A 12,694-nucleotide genomic window follows, 5' to 3' on the forward strand; every position below is an offset into this window, starting at 1 on the left:
ACATTATATTTTTAATACATGTTTGCAATATTTTGTCAATTTCACATGTCGTCTCATTTTAAAACTTCGTTTCTGTTATTGGCTTCGATTTTTACAATGGTACAACCATGTGCAACACATTACACACGCTCTTGCTGACTCACAAACTCAAATACTCAAATGCTCAATTTCTCTTTGCGCCACACCCATCATTCTATTCATAAATGAACATGGAAGGTCCACTATTATGTAATTGAAATCGTTGACTAGGTTCATAATGTCCCGTACAGAGATCATGGAAAACGCAAAGGATAAAAATTGAGGAATCATAATCAAACGGTGTATTTCTTGTAGGACGTCATTTGTTCCTTCTTTGGCAATTGAAATTATTTTGTAGTACCTTTGTCAGAAAAGGTCCAAGATAGGTTTTTTTAAAAGCTAGAAAATTGCGATTACCAATTAATGGTCCTAGCTTCTATCGAAGTAATCCCTTTGGGTATCTATACACAGTAGTCAACGTTTCTGGAGGTCTTGGAAGCAAGCAGGAAAATTTTCAGCTGCTATACTTGTAAGCTTATTTGTCACAGCCTATTAGATGCCTGTCATATTTTCATGAAGCTTTCCTTTCAGTCACCTTTTCATTCGCTGAAACAAGAAACAATCGCAAGGTGAGAGCTCGGGCGAACATAGCGTATGTGCGATGGCAATAACAGAATGTCTGCCCAGATATTCGGTAACAGACAAAGCAATATGGAGTCTTACATTGTCATGCAGTAAGAAGCAGTCCTGAAAATGTCACAAATCAGGGCGGTGACGTCTAATAGTTTGTCGCAAACGTTTCAAGAGTTTGAAGTGAAGATATTGATTCACTGCTTGACCTAGAAGGGCATACTCTCATGGTAAACAAATCCTTTACTGTCAAGGAAAATTTCTCTGCCTCGTGATGACTGGGTGTTGTGTGCTGTCCTTAGGTTAGTTAGGTTTAAGTAGTTCTAAGTTCTAGGGGACTGATGACCACAGATGTTAAGTCCCATAGTGCTCAGAGCCATTTTTTTGTCAAGGAAAAACATTGTCTTTGTTCTGGAAGGTCATCGTTTGACTTTTTTTCGAGGCTGGTGATCCAGGACTCCGCCATTCAGCACTTTGACGCTTCGTGTGAGTGTCATGCTAGTAACACAAATTTTCATTCCCAGCGGTCACCTTTGACAGAAATGTGGGATCATGCCTGGCTCAGTCCAGCAGTTCAGTAAAAATTCTTTCTTCTTTCTGTTCGTCTGTTAGTGTGTAAGGAACGAGTTTTGCATTAAGTTGCCGTTTCGCTAAATCTTCGCGTAAAATCTTATGATACACATCACGATTCAAATGAAGTTCTTCTGATATCGCACGCACATGACGGTCTTCTCACAACAACTGCCTTAGACGCTCCACATTTGTATCGCTTTGTGCTGTAGACGGACGACCGGCTCTGGGGTCACCTTGCATTGAATTTCTGCCTTCATGAAACCTTTTGTGCCACTCTAAAACACAACTACTTGAAAGTGCCTCACCTGGATAAGCTTGCTTAAAGACCGTCCACGTGTCACTAGGGGTTTTCCTGAGTTTAACGAAGTACCTGATGTTCACTCTTTGCTCACAGTCATCATCCATTGTGTCGCCGTAACTAATACACCAAGAACCCAAGCACTGTGTTGGTGAGCACAGCCCTGCCACCTAGTGAGATTGCGTGGGAACAGGGCCAATTCCATTTCATGGATGCACACATACCAAAAATATAAAAACAACATTTGTTCTTTTTTAGTATTGCAAACTCAGAAATAAAAAAGCCTATCCTGGAACTTTTCTGACAAAGGGTGTATCTATAGCGATTTATATGACAAATGAAATATTTTGTTGGTACTGTGATACTTTTGCGTCGACCGGCCACTTTTTTCCTGGCTTAAATAGACAATACGCGTGTTTCCACTTCGGGGGAATTACACTGCGTACCTTATGTTTTGCATTCACTTCACTGATTACCTAATATACCTTTCTTTCTTCCTTCCTTCTCTTCTTGCTTACCATAAAACTCACCAGTCGTTCCACCAAAGGACTTATACGCAGTACAGTCTACTCGAAGTTTCAGCCTGTTGGAACGGCTATACAGCTTCATTTACAGAAATGTAAAACTGTGTTCTTAACGAATTTTAAGAGTGCGTAGTACCTTTTCCCTACAGGATTAGAGTCACAGTTGAAATCAATCATGATATACAAATATGGATGTAAGAATATGTAATGAAACGATCACATTGTTTGTTATATGTAAAACAAATGGCGAAATTGGATTTATCGAGTGAGTATTAAAAGGAACCGTATATCCATAAAATGATTACTTGCACTTGCATAGACCCCATTACTATGGTTCTCAGTTGTAAAGGGACAGCAGGGGTTTACAAATACTAAACTTTTTGGATGCATGGTCCTCTGAAGCTTGCATAAGTTTCAAAAACTTCACGTAAAATACTTTTAGCCACATTCAAAGAATTTTACCATGCGATCAGCGTTTGGGGATACAAGGGGACCTAAAAGGGGACATAATAGTTTCAACAACGACATTAATGTAAAACAACTGATAGTTGATGAGAAATTCTTAGACATGCTGGTAGACAGTCCTAGAGCCTACTTAGAAACTACTGGGATTAAGTTTCAGAGCTGAAGGTACAAGTGTTCTTTATTCCCAGAAGCACTGCTCCAGTTCAAACGCGTTCAATACAAGCAAATCGATCGTGTGCACAGGGCGTAAAACCGAGCTCTTGATCTAGTTTTGCACATGCGTCGCTTCCCGACAGTGAAACTACAGTGTGCTCATTTTCAGGCGCACAAATGGACGTGAATACATTATCCTACTAGCAAGTACGTATCATCCTACTAAGAAACGATATAACATGTGATGATGTATTTACATCCGACTGTGCATTTTGTAATGGTTCTTTATTTACGTGACCATTACGGCACTCCAACCCCGGTTCTCGATACCAGTAATATCGTACTACTTTTCTGCGAAGTAACAGACATATTTTTGTGACGATATTCAGATTTGGTTTTATTAATGTATAGGTACTCCGATGTATCGATATATTACAGTGATATGGTTCTTGTGTGTATTCATTTCTGTGAGACTGTCATAATCTTTGACTTACTTGTAACCGTTTTCTCGCGAATGCGCACAGAGCAGTCTTTGTTTCACTTTGCAGAACTTAAGTTGTTATTTCGCTTTGTAAAAGAACAGTCAAGTCTTGTGTTTGGTTAAAGTGGAAATTAAATATATGAAGATTGATACAAAACTGTTTTGTTGATGATGTGACAATTAAGAAGTATATGTGAATTTACAAGAAGTTTCATAAAAATGTGGATCGTGAACACCAAGTCAAAAATTATTTCTACCATACCATTGTTCTGCTCTGGGATTGTTTGATCATAAAGAATTTCCTGAAAAACGCATTTGTTAGGTCTTCAAATATTGCTAAAATACAGATCTGGACCTTCTAGCAGTCAAAGTGGAATCACCCCAGAATCAACAAGATGAGCAATAACAACTTCGACGAAATCTACGTGGGAATCCATTCAAGATAAGCGCCAAAATTAAGGACTTTTTTACAGTGACTTCATTATTTCCATTCTGATACCATCCACAGTCAATAGCTTTGTTGTTGCCCCATAAAGCGAACATATGCTGCGTGAGCAACATTATTAATCTGATTTCTAACCTACTTTGCAAGTGGTGGTATTGTTAGAATTTGAAATTGTGCACACGTTCGAAACTAGTCAGAAGTCGGTAATAAAGTATTGATTTAAACAGTCTGGTGGAACTTACACGATTTTTTAAAATTTATTAAGAGTGTGGTGACCATCCAGAGAAAGAAAAGCTAAAACTGTGTGTCGGACAGGGACTCGAAACCAGTGCTTTGCTTTTCGTTGGCAGTTGCACTACCGATTTGCGGAAGTGAAGTTGTGAGAGCGTGCCTGTATAGCTCAGACAACAGAATATTTGCCCACGAAATGCAAAGCTTACTGGTTAGAGTTCCCGTCCAACACACAATTTAAATCTGCCAGGAAGTTACAACTCAGTGGATACTCCGCTGAGGAGAGAAAATTCATTCTGCTAATATCACAGTGTTTTTGTTACAGATCGACGCCAGAGATGACCTTCACCAGAAAAGTATAAGGTTGCTTTATTGAAAGCAGCCCTTCGAGTCTAGTCTTCTTAGAATAACGGAGAAGGGAAATCACGTGAAGATAGATTTCGATCTCCCGTTAGAACCATCAAGGAAAAAATTAGAGTAACAATCATTCTTCCCACTTTCTAACCCTGAATGAAATGGAAACAAAACATGGTATCGTGTATAATAGAAAACATCGTTTACCAATCTTTATGATGATTAACAGACTACAGATTTGTAGGCGTGCAAGAGAAGGGCTTTCTATTTCGCTTTGCATGGTATGCCTTAGTGACCTATTCCATATTTGTTTCTTTATCCATTCTTCACAGTTACAGCCTGTTATCTGGTTGTCTTAAAAAGACCGGACAACTTACATATGTGTAGCCGGCCGAAGTGGCCGTGCGGTTCTATGCGCTACAGTCTGGAACCGCGAGACCGCTACGGTCGCAGGTTCGAATCCTGCCTCGGGCATGGATGTGTGTGACGTCCTTAGGTTAGTTAGGTTTAACTAGTTCTAAGTTCTAGGGGACTAATGATCTCAGAAGTTGAGTCCCATAGTGCTCAGAGCCATTACATATGTGTACATAATAAAATGTGTGCGTAATTATTACTACGAAAAAAAGATATTGACACAAGTAGAACGGAAGTTAAAAAAGAAAAATTCTAGCACTACAAAACTATTGTTGGCCCCTGACGACCTTATTACCGGCGTACTGCTTGCACAATTGACGCTGTGACCACTATCACATCACTTCTTTCATTTGATCGCTTTTTAGGGTCACCATTTCCTTGCAGAGCTACTGAATCTAAACTGCTCAACGACGTTTTTCCGCAGCTGGATCGGTCCTGAAACTACGTTAATCGACAGAAATGTCTGTTGGATTCTTTGGCGCAGGACGACACGTCAGCACCTTTCCTCTGCTGAAATCGATCCTACAGTTTACTGTACCACCTCAGAATCGATATTTCTGCCCTATCAGATGGACAGTCTTGAAGTCCGTTTCCTTCAGCGGTAGCCAACTTTAGTCGTCTTTTTGTACGAAATATTGAAAAACGATTCAAATGGCCCTGAGCACTATGGGACTTAGCATCTGAGGTCATCAGTCTCCTAGACTTGGAACTACTTAAACCTAACTAACCTAAGGAGATCACACACATCCATGCCCGAGGCAGGATTCGAACCTGCGACCGTAGCAGCAGAGCGGTTCCGGACTGAAGCGCCTAGAACTGCTCGGTCACAGCAGCCGTCTACGAAATATTGACTGACACGGCTGGCAACGTAGTGTCGTGTGACTGAATGCCTTCTTGAATACTGTGTCTGGAGGGTCTTCAAAAATGTGCCAGATCGACTACTTTCGGATCCAGTTTCCTTAATTACAGTCGACCATCTTCGTACATCGGACAATCAGTGATGCGTCCTCCGGAGAGTTCCCACTGCTAAAGTATCATTTGTCTTCCTATTTTTTTACTGATGAATTGTGTATGGGTCAACGTCATTCAGGCTGTGAATCATACTGCCCGACTTGTTACGGAAAGTAAGTCTTAATTTCTCCTTTAGTGAGACTGTTCACATGTTTTCTGCCTGTGCGGAAGTGTCCCATTCATTTTGTTATAGTTTTAGGATGCGATATTGTATTTTTCTTTTTTGTGATGACTTTCTTCCTTATGTATCGATCGAAATCGTAAAGAAGTATTGAAGTATTATCAAATGATTCTAATAGTTTTATTCATCCATGGGTCACTTTTATTAGGGTATTGTACTTGTGGGGGTATTCCAGTTTAAGGAAAAAATATTCATATATACATAAGCATTGTATAGGTCTACTTGAGAAGTATGTTACAATCAGTCGGCATTGGTCTTATGTTAGAAACCATACCAGCATTTGCCTGCAGTACGAGAGTTGAATAAAAAGTAATGCCTCCACCTTCGTTAATTGGGTTTGGATGGGAATGTTTTAATGAATCAAACGCAAAAATAATCCTTACAAGGGAACCTCCCCATGCACCCCCTCAGATTTAGTTATAAGTTGGCACAGTGGATAGGCCTTGAAAAACTGAACACAGATCAATTGAGAAAACAGGAAGAAGTTGTGTGGAACTGTGAAAAAATAAGCAAAATATACAAACTGAGTAGTTCATGGGAAGATAGGCAACATCAAGGACACTAGGAAGACAGGAGCGGCATGGTCTCGTGGTAACGTGAGCAGCTGCGGAACGAGAGGTCCTTGGTTCAAATCTGCCATCGAGTGAAAAATTTAATTTTTTTTTCAGTTTATGTGACAAACTCTTATGTTTTCATCACTTTTTTGGGAGTGATTATCACATCCACAAGAAAACCTAAATCGGGCAAGGTAGAAGAATCTTTTTACTCATTCGCCAAGTGTACAAGTTAGGTGGGTCGACAACATATTCCTGTCATGTGACGCACATGCCGTTACCAGTGTCGTATAGAATATATCAGATGTGTTTTCCTGTGGAGGAATCGGTTGACCTATGACCTTGCGATCAAATGTTTTCGCTTCCCATTGGAGAGGCACGTCCTTTCGTCTACTAATCGCACGGTTTTGCGATGCGGTCGCAAAACACAGACACTAAACTTATTACAGTGAGCAGAGACGTCAATGAACGAACGGACAGATAATAACTATGCAAAAATAAAGTAAAATTCTCACTAGAGGGAAGACTTAAACCAAGGTCCTCTCGTTCTGTAGCTGCTCACGCTACCACGAGACCACGGCGCTCCTGAGTTCACATTGTCCATGATGTTGCCTATGTGGCCCATGGACTACTCAGTTTGTATATTTTGCTTATTTTTTCACAGTTGCACACAACTTCTTCCTGTTTTCTCAATTGATCTGTGTTCAGTTTATCAAGGCCTATCCACTGTGCCAACTTATAACTAAATCTGAAGGGGATGCGATGGGGAGGTTCCCTTGTTAGAATGTGATGTTTAATTACCAATATTCACTTTTTCACATAATCACCAGCCAATTGGATACATTTCTGTCAACAATGAACAATTTTTATGAGTGGCAGCGAGGTTAGAGGCGCCATGTCACTGATTGCGCTGCCCCTACCTCCGGACGTTCGAGTCCTCCCTCGGGCATGGGTGTGTCTGTTATTCTTAGCATAAGTTAGTTTAAGTAGTGTGTAAGTCCAGAGAGCGATGACCTCAGCACTTTGGTTCCTTAGGAATTCACACACATTATAACTTCGACGCTCAGTAGCGTCGTTGGATGACGTTTCTGGACATGGGTTTCTATGTAAAACTTGGTCTACTAAGTCCGATCTAAAACATCTAGAAGTGTATAATATGAATTAGAAACACCCTGTAGGTTTGCGATTTGCCATGAGTAACAAAAAAAAATGTTCAAATGTGTATGAACTTCTAAGAGACAAAACTGCTGAGGTGATCGGTCCCTAGAGTTACACACTACTCTTTCTAACTTAAACTAACTTAATGCTAAGAAGAACACTCACTCCCATGCCCGAGGAAGGACTCGAACCTCCGGCGGGAGGGGCTGCGATGAGTATTTTCGAGGAGATCTGAAATTGTCTGTTTGTGATGATTATAATTTAATGCATCGCTTTTGCAACATTTTTACCTGCGTCGTCTATATGTATGAAGTAATGATGATCATCTAGCAAAACGTTTAAATAACGCGTTACTAAACTTGTTCTGATTTTCATATCTTTTAATTTTATTGCAGGATTTCTTCACAGGGCTGCTTTCAGTAGACAGGGCACAGTTCGTGACAATCTCAGAGCTTGACACTACCTTCATATTGACGGAACACAGCATTACACCTGTCTTCTACAATTCTTCTCGAGTCAAAGCTTACAACGCACAGCCGCCATCATGCAGCTCCTGTAGCTCGGGCTCCAGTGCTTCATACCAAAACTTTGGATCACATACTGATTCCTGCGTACGTCTTTCGAGATTATCATTAATCCCCGCCCTGGAAATAATCTGTGCATAAATAATCTCTATGCCCCTGTACACTCCCTTCTTCCTTACGTGTTTGAAGAGAGATTGCCGCCAGAGGTTACCGGAAGCGTCAGAAGTATCTTTCGACAGAGAGTGCAAAAATAATGTACAGTGGAGAGGACACACAACAAGCTGCAGTATGCATACCTATTTCGACTCTACTGCCCATCAAGAAACACAACATAATCTACATTGTCCTTGGTCTGCTGTTCTGAAAAGGCATCTGTGCTGTCCGCTAACATTAGGTTATGTAAACAAACAATTCTCCACCTGAATATGATGCTGTGAACCATCGAACCGCGTAGTGGCAAAATAAATAGGTGACTGAGGCAGAAAGCTGTTTCATTAGTATTCAGTTGTATCGACAGATTGTTCATACTTTGAGTGTCTGTTGCAGGCGAGGTCGGCTTATCTGCACAGTTTCCTTTGACTTACCTCTCTTGGACGTTTGCTGGAGAGGGCTCACGCCCTGTAGATGCTATGACCTTGCAATCTTTTGTATAATTATTTTCTAATGGTCAAGAGGCAAATGTGTCCGAAAAATTATTGTCCTTTTAATCACTAATTCGGCTTTCTTTCGAGGCGCAGACACCTTTCCCTGCTATTGTATACATAGAGAACCTCAACACGTACATTTACATGACTTCTCTGCAATTCGAACTTCAGTCCCTGGAAGAGGGTTCTTCGAACCACTTACATACTATTTCTCTACCGTTCCACTTCATAGAGCGCGTGGGAAAGATGAACACTTAAATCTTTCTGTAAGGGCTTTGATTTTTCTATTTTATTATGATGATGTAACTCTTTATGTAGGTTGGCAACGGTAAACTATTTTCACATTCAGAGGAGAAAGATGGTGATAGAAATTTCGTGAAAACATCTCGCCGCAACGAAACACGCTTTTGTCTTAATGACTGCCATCCCAACTCGCTGCCCCTGACACTCAATCCCCTGCTCTTCTTTGAACTTTTTCGATGTCCTCCGTCCATTCAATCTGGCAAGGATCCCATACAGCACAGCAGTACTGCAGCAGAGGACGAACAAGCATAGTGTAGGCAGTCTGTTTAGTAGACCTATTGCATCTTCTAAGTGTTCTGCCAGTAAAATGTAATCTTTGGTTTGCTTTGCCCTCAAACTTATCAATGTGATCGCTCCAATTTGAGTTGTTCGTAATTGTAATTCCTAGCTATTTAGCTGAATTGACAGCTTTTAAATTTGTGTGATTTATCGTTAACCTAAATTTGACGGATTTCTTTTTGTAATCATGTAGATGGCCTCACACTTTTCCTTACTTAGAGACAATTGCCACTTTTCGCACCATACAGATATCATGCCTAAATCTTTTGGCAATTGGTTTTGATCTTCTAATGACTTTGCTCGAAGGTAAATGACAGCATCATATGCAAATATTCCAAGAGGGCTGCTCCTACTATCTCCAAAATCGTTTAATTGGCCAGGAACAGCAGAGGGCCTGTAATACTTCCTTGGGGAAGGCCGGATATCACTTCTGTTTTACTACATGACTTTTCGTCGATTACTACGTACTGTGACCTTTTTGCCGGGAAGTCACGAATCCTGTCACACAGCTGAAGCGATACACCATTGACTCTCAGTTTAGTTAGGAGGCTCTTGTGAGGATCTGTGTCAAAAGCCTTCTGGAACTCTAAAAATATGGAATCAAGTTCAGCTCTCCTCTCGATAGCACTCATTACTTCTTGCGAATCAAAAGCTAGTTGTATTTCATAAGAGCACTATATTCTGAATTCGTGCCGACAGTGTGTCAATAGACCTTTATCTTCGATGTAATTCCTAATATTCGAACACAGTATCTGTTCCAAAACGCTACTGCATATCGTCCTGAGTGATATGGATATGCAATTCAGCGGATTACTACTTTTTCCTCTGTTGAGTATTGGTGGGACTTGAAACTTTCCAGTCTTTTTTTATGGATCTTTCGTCGAGCGACCGCTTGTGTATAGTTGTCAAGTACGAGGCTATTTTATCAGCATAATCTGAAAGGAACCTTTTGGTACGCTATCCGGACCGGAAGCCTTCCTGTAGTAAGTTCTTTAAGCTGCTTCGACACATCGAGAATACCTACTTTTAAGTTACTCATGTTAGTAGTTGTTCTTGATTTGAATTTCTGAAATATTTACTTCGTCTTTTCGGAAACTGTGTTAAATAGTACGATGCTGGAGTGCCTGTGTTATTAAGAAATAACATGCAATGTTCCTTCTGACATGTCTCTCCTGTACAGGGGAAAAAAAAATTGGTACGACGATCTCTCGCGTAAGCGGGAAATCCTGCTCCGCTTCCCAGTCCGACACAGATTTTCACTGTAGTCGTTCAGTTATACAGCTGATGGTTGTCCATATTCGCAACCGCGAATATTTTTAATCTGTTTAGTAACTCCGCTTTTGTGATAATGTGGGTAATATTACGATTGCTATTGCATACTCAAGGTACAGATTGTGTCTTTCTGTTGGTGTACTTTACACACGACCAGAGTCTCTTTGGATTTTCTGTCAGATTTCGAGAGAGAAATTCGTTATGGAATCTACTAAATCATCTCGCATTGAAGTCCGTGTTAAATTTTGAGCTTCAGTAAAACATTGCGAATCTTGGAGATTTCGTGCTCTATTAAATTTGTGCTTGCTTTTGTAGTTGCTCCTGAAACAGTTTTCTGATTTTCGTGGGGGATCAGTACCAGCCTTTAATAATGTATTCGGTATAACTCTATCAATTGCTTGTGGAAATATTTCTTTAAATTCAAGCCACATGTAGTGTACCTTACATGGTTAGCTTGGAAGGAGTACAGACTGTCGCTTTGGAAGGCGTCAAGCGAATTTTTATCTGCTTTTTAAAATAAATATATTTTACTTTCATTTTTGGTGGATTTGGATGTTGCGGTGCTCACTCTCGCTAAAAATACCTTATGGTATATCTCAGTATCTGTCATGATGCTGCCTATTTGCTCGGGATCATTTGTTACTAGGAAGTCAAGTATATTTTCGCAACAATTTACATTTCGAGTGGGCCGGTCGGGGTGGTCGAGCGGTACTAGGAGCTACAGTCTGGAACTGCGCGACCGCTACGGTCGCAGGTTCGAATCCTGCCTCGGGCACGGATGTGTGTGGCGTCCTTAGGTTGGTTAGGTTTAAGTAGTTCTAAGTTCAAGGGGACTGATGACCTTAGAAGTTAAGTCCCTTAGTGCTCAGAGCCATTTGAACCAACATTTCGAATGGGTTCCTCAACTAGTTGCTCAAAATAATTTTTGGAAAAAGTATTTAGTACAGTTTCTGACAATGTTTCAAACCTACCACCGGCTTTAAATATGCACTTTCGCCAACATGGTAGGTTGAACTCATCACCAACTACATTTGCATGAGTGGGATATCTATTTGTAATAAGACTCAAGTTTTCTTGAACTGTTCAGCAATTGAATCATCTAAGTCAGGGGGTTGGTAAAAGAAACCAGTTAATAATTTGTTTTAGTTACCAAGTTTAAGCTCTACCACACTAACTCACTGGGACTATCTACGTTAATTTCCTACAAGATTAATGCGTTCTAACAGCAACAAAGACGCCCAACCAAATGCATTTAATCTTTCCTTTCTGAACACAGTTAGGTCCTTCGTTAAAATTTCCTCTCAACTTATCTGCGGCGTTAGCCAGATTTAGGTTCTTATAACAATTTGAATTTCGGTGCTTTCTATTAGAGCTTGGACTCTGGTTCTTTTCCAAGACAGCTACGACACCTTACAACTTCTTCTTTGGCTTGCGCCTTTGTCCTGCAGTTTTCGCAGGGTCGGCGTGGTTACGATCGGATTTGGCGGTATTAATCTAAAGGGTGGCCAGATGCCATTCCTGCCGCCACCCCGTACCCCCCGAGACGCAATCAGCGTATCCCAGGTGTCTGCATCTAGTGTAAACCTTAGTGCGAACGTGTTTCAAATGTCTGCGAGTCGTGTAAGTGAGGCAGGACGTGGGGACCAGCCCGGAATTCACTTAGTGGGATATGGAAAACCGCCTAAAAACCACATCCAGGCTGGCCAAGACACCGCTCCTCGTCGTAGATCCGCTGGGCGGATTCGATCCGAGGCCAGCGCGCCTATCCCAATCCAGGAAGCTGCTCATTAGCGCTCTCGGCTAACCTGGTGGACCTACGACACTTTACAACTACCGTACTGATTGTCGCTTTGTCTAATCTCTTCCTGGGTTCCTCCAATGTACTTTGAAACTGGAGCTCTTTCTGCGCATTCCCGAGACGGTGTAATTTAAAAACCCACCCATTCCATTCTATACAGCCTTAACTACCCGTGTAGCCGCCTCCTGCATGTAGCAAACACTTGACCTATTAAGCGGAACCCGAAACCCCACCATCCTATGGTGCAAGTCGAGAAATGTGCAACCCACACGGTCGCAGAACTGAGCCTCTGACTCAGACACTCTAATCGGCTCTGCACCAAAGATCCATGGTCGGTCTGTCGACGATGCTACAGATGGTGAGCATCTCGAAAGCAAGACTGAC

Source organism: Schistocerca nitens, chromosome 4 (assembly GCF_023898315.1).
Source record: "Schistocerca nitens isolate TAMUIC-IGC-003100 chromosome 4, iqSchNite1.1, whole genome shotgun sequence".
Taxonomy (NCBI): domain Eukaryota; kingdom Metazoa; phylum Arthropoda; class Insecta; order Orthoptera; family Acrididae; genus Schistocerca; species Schistocerca nitens.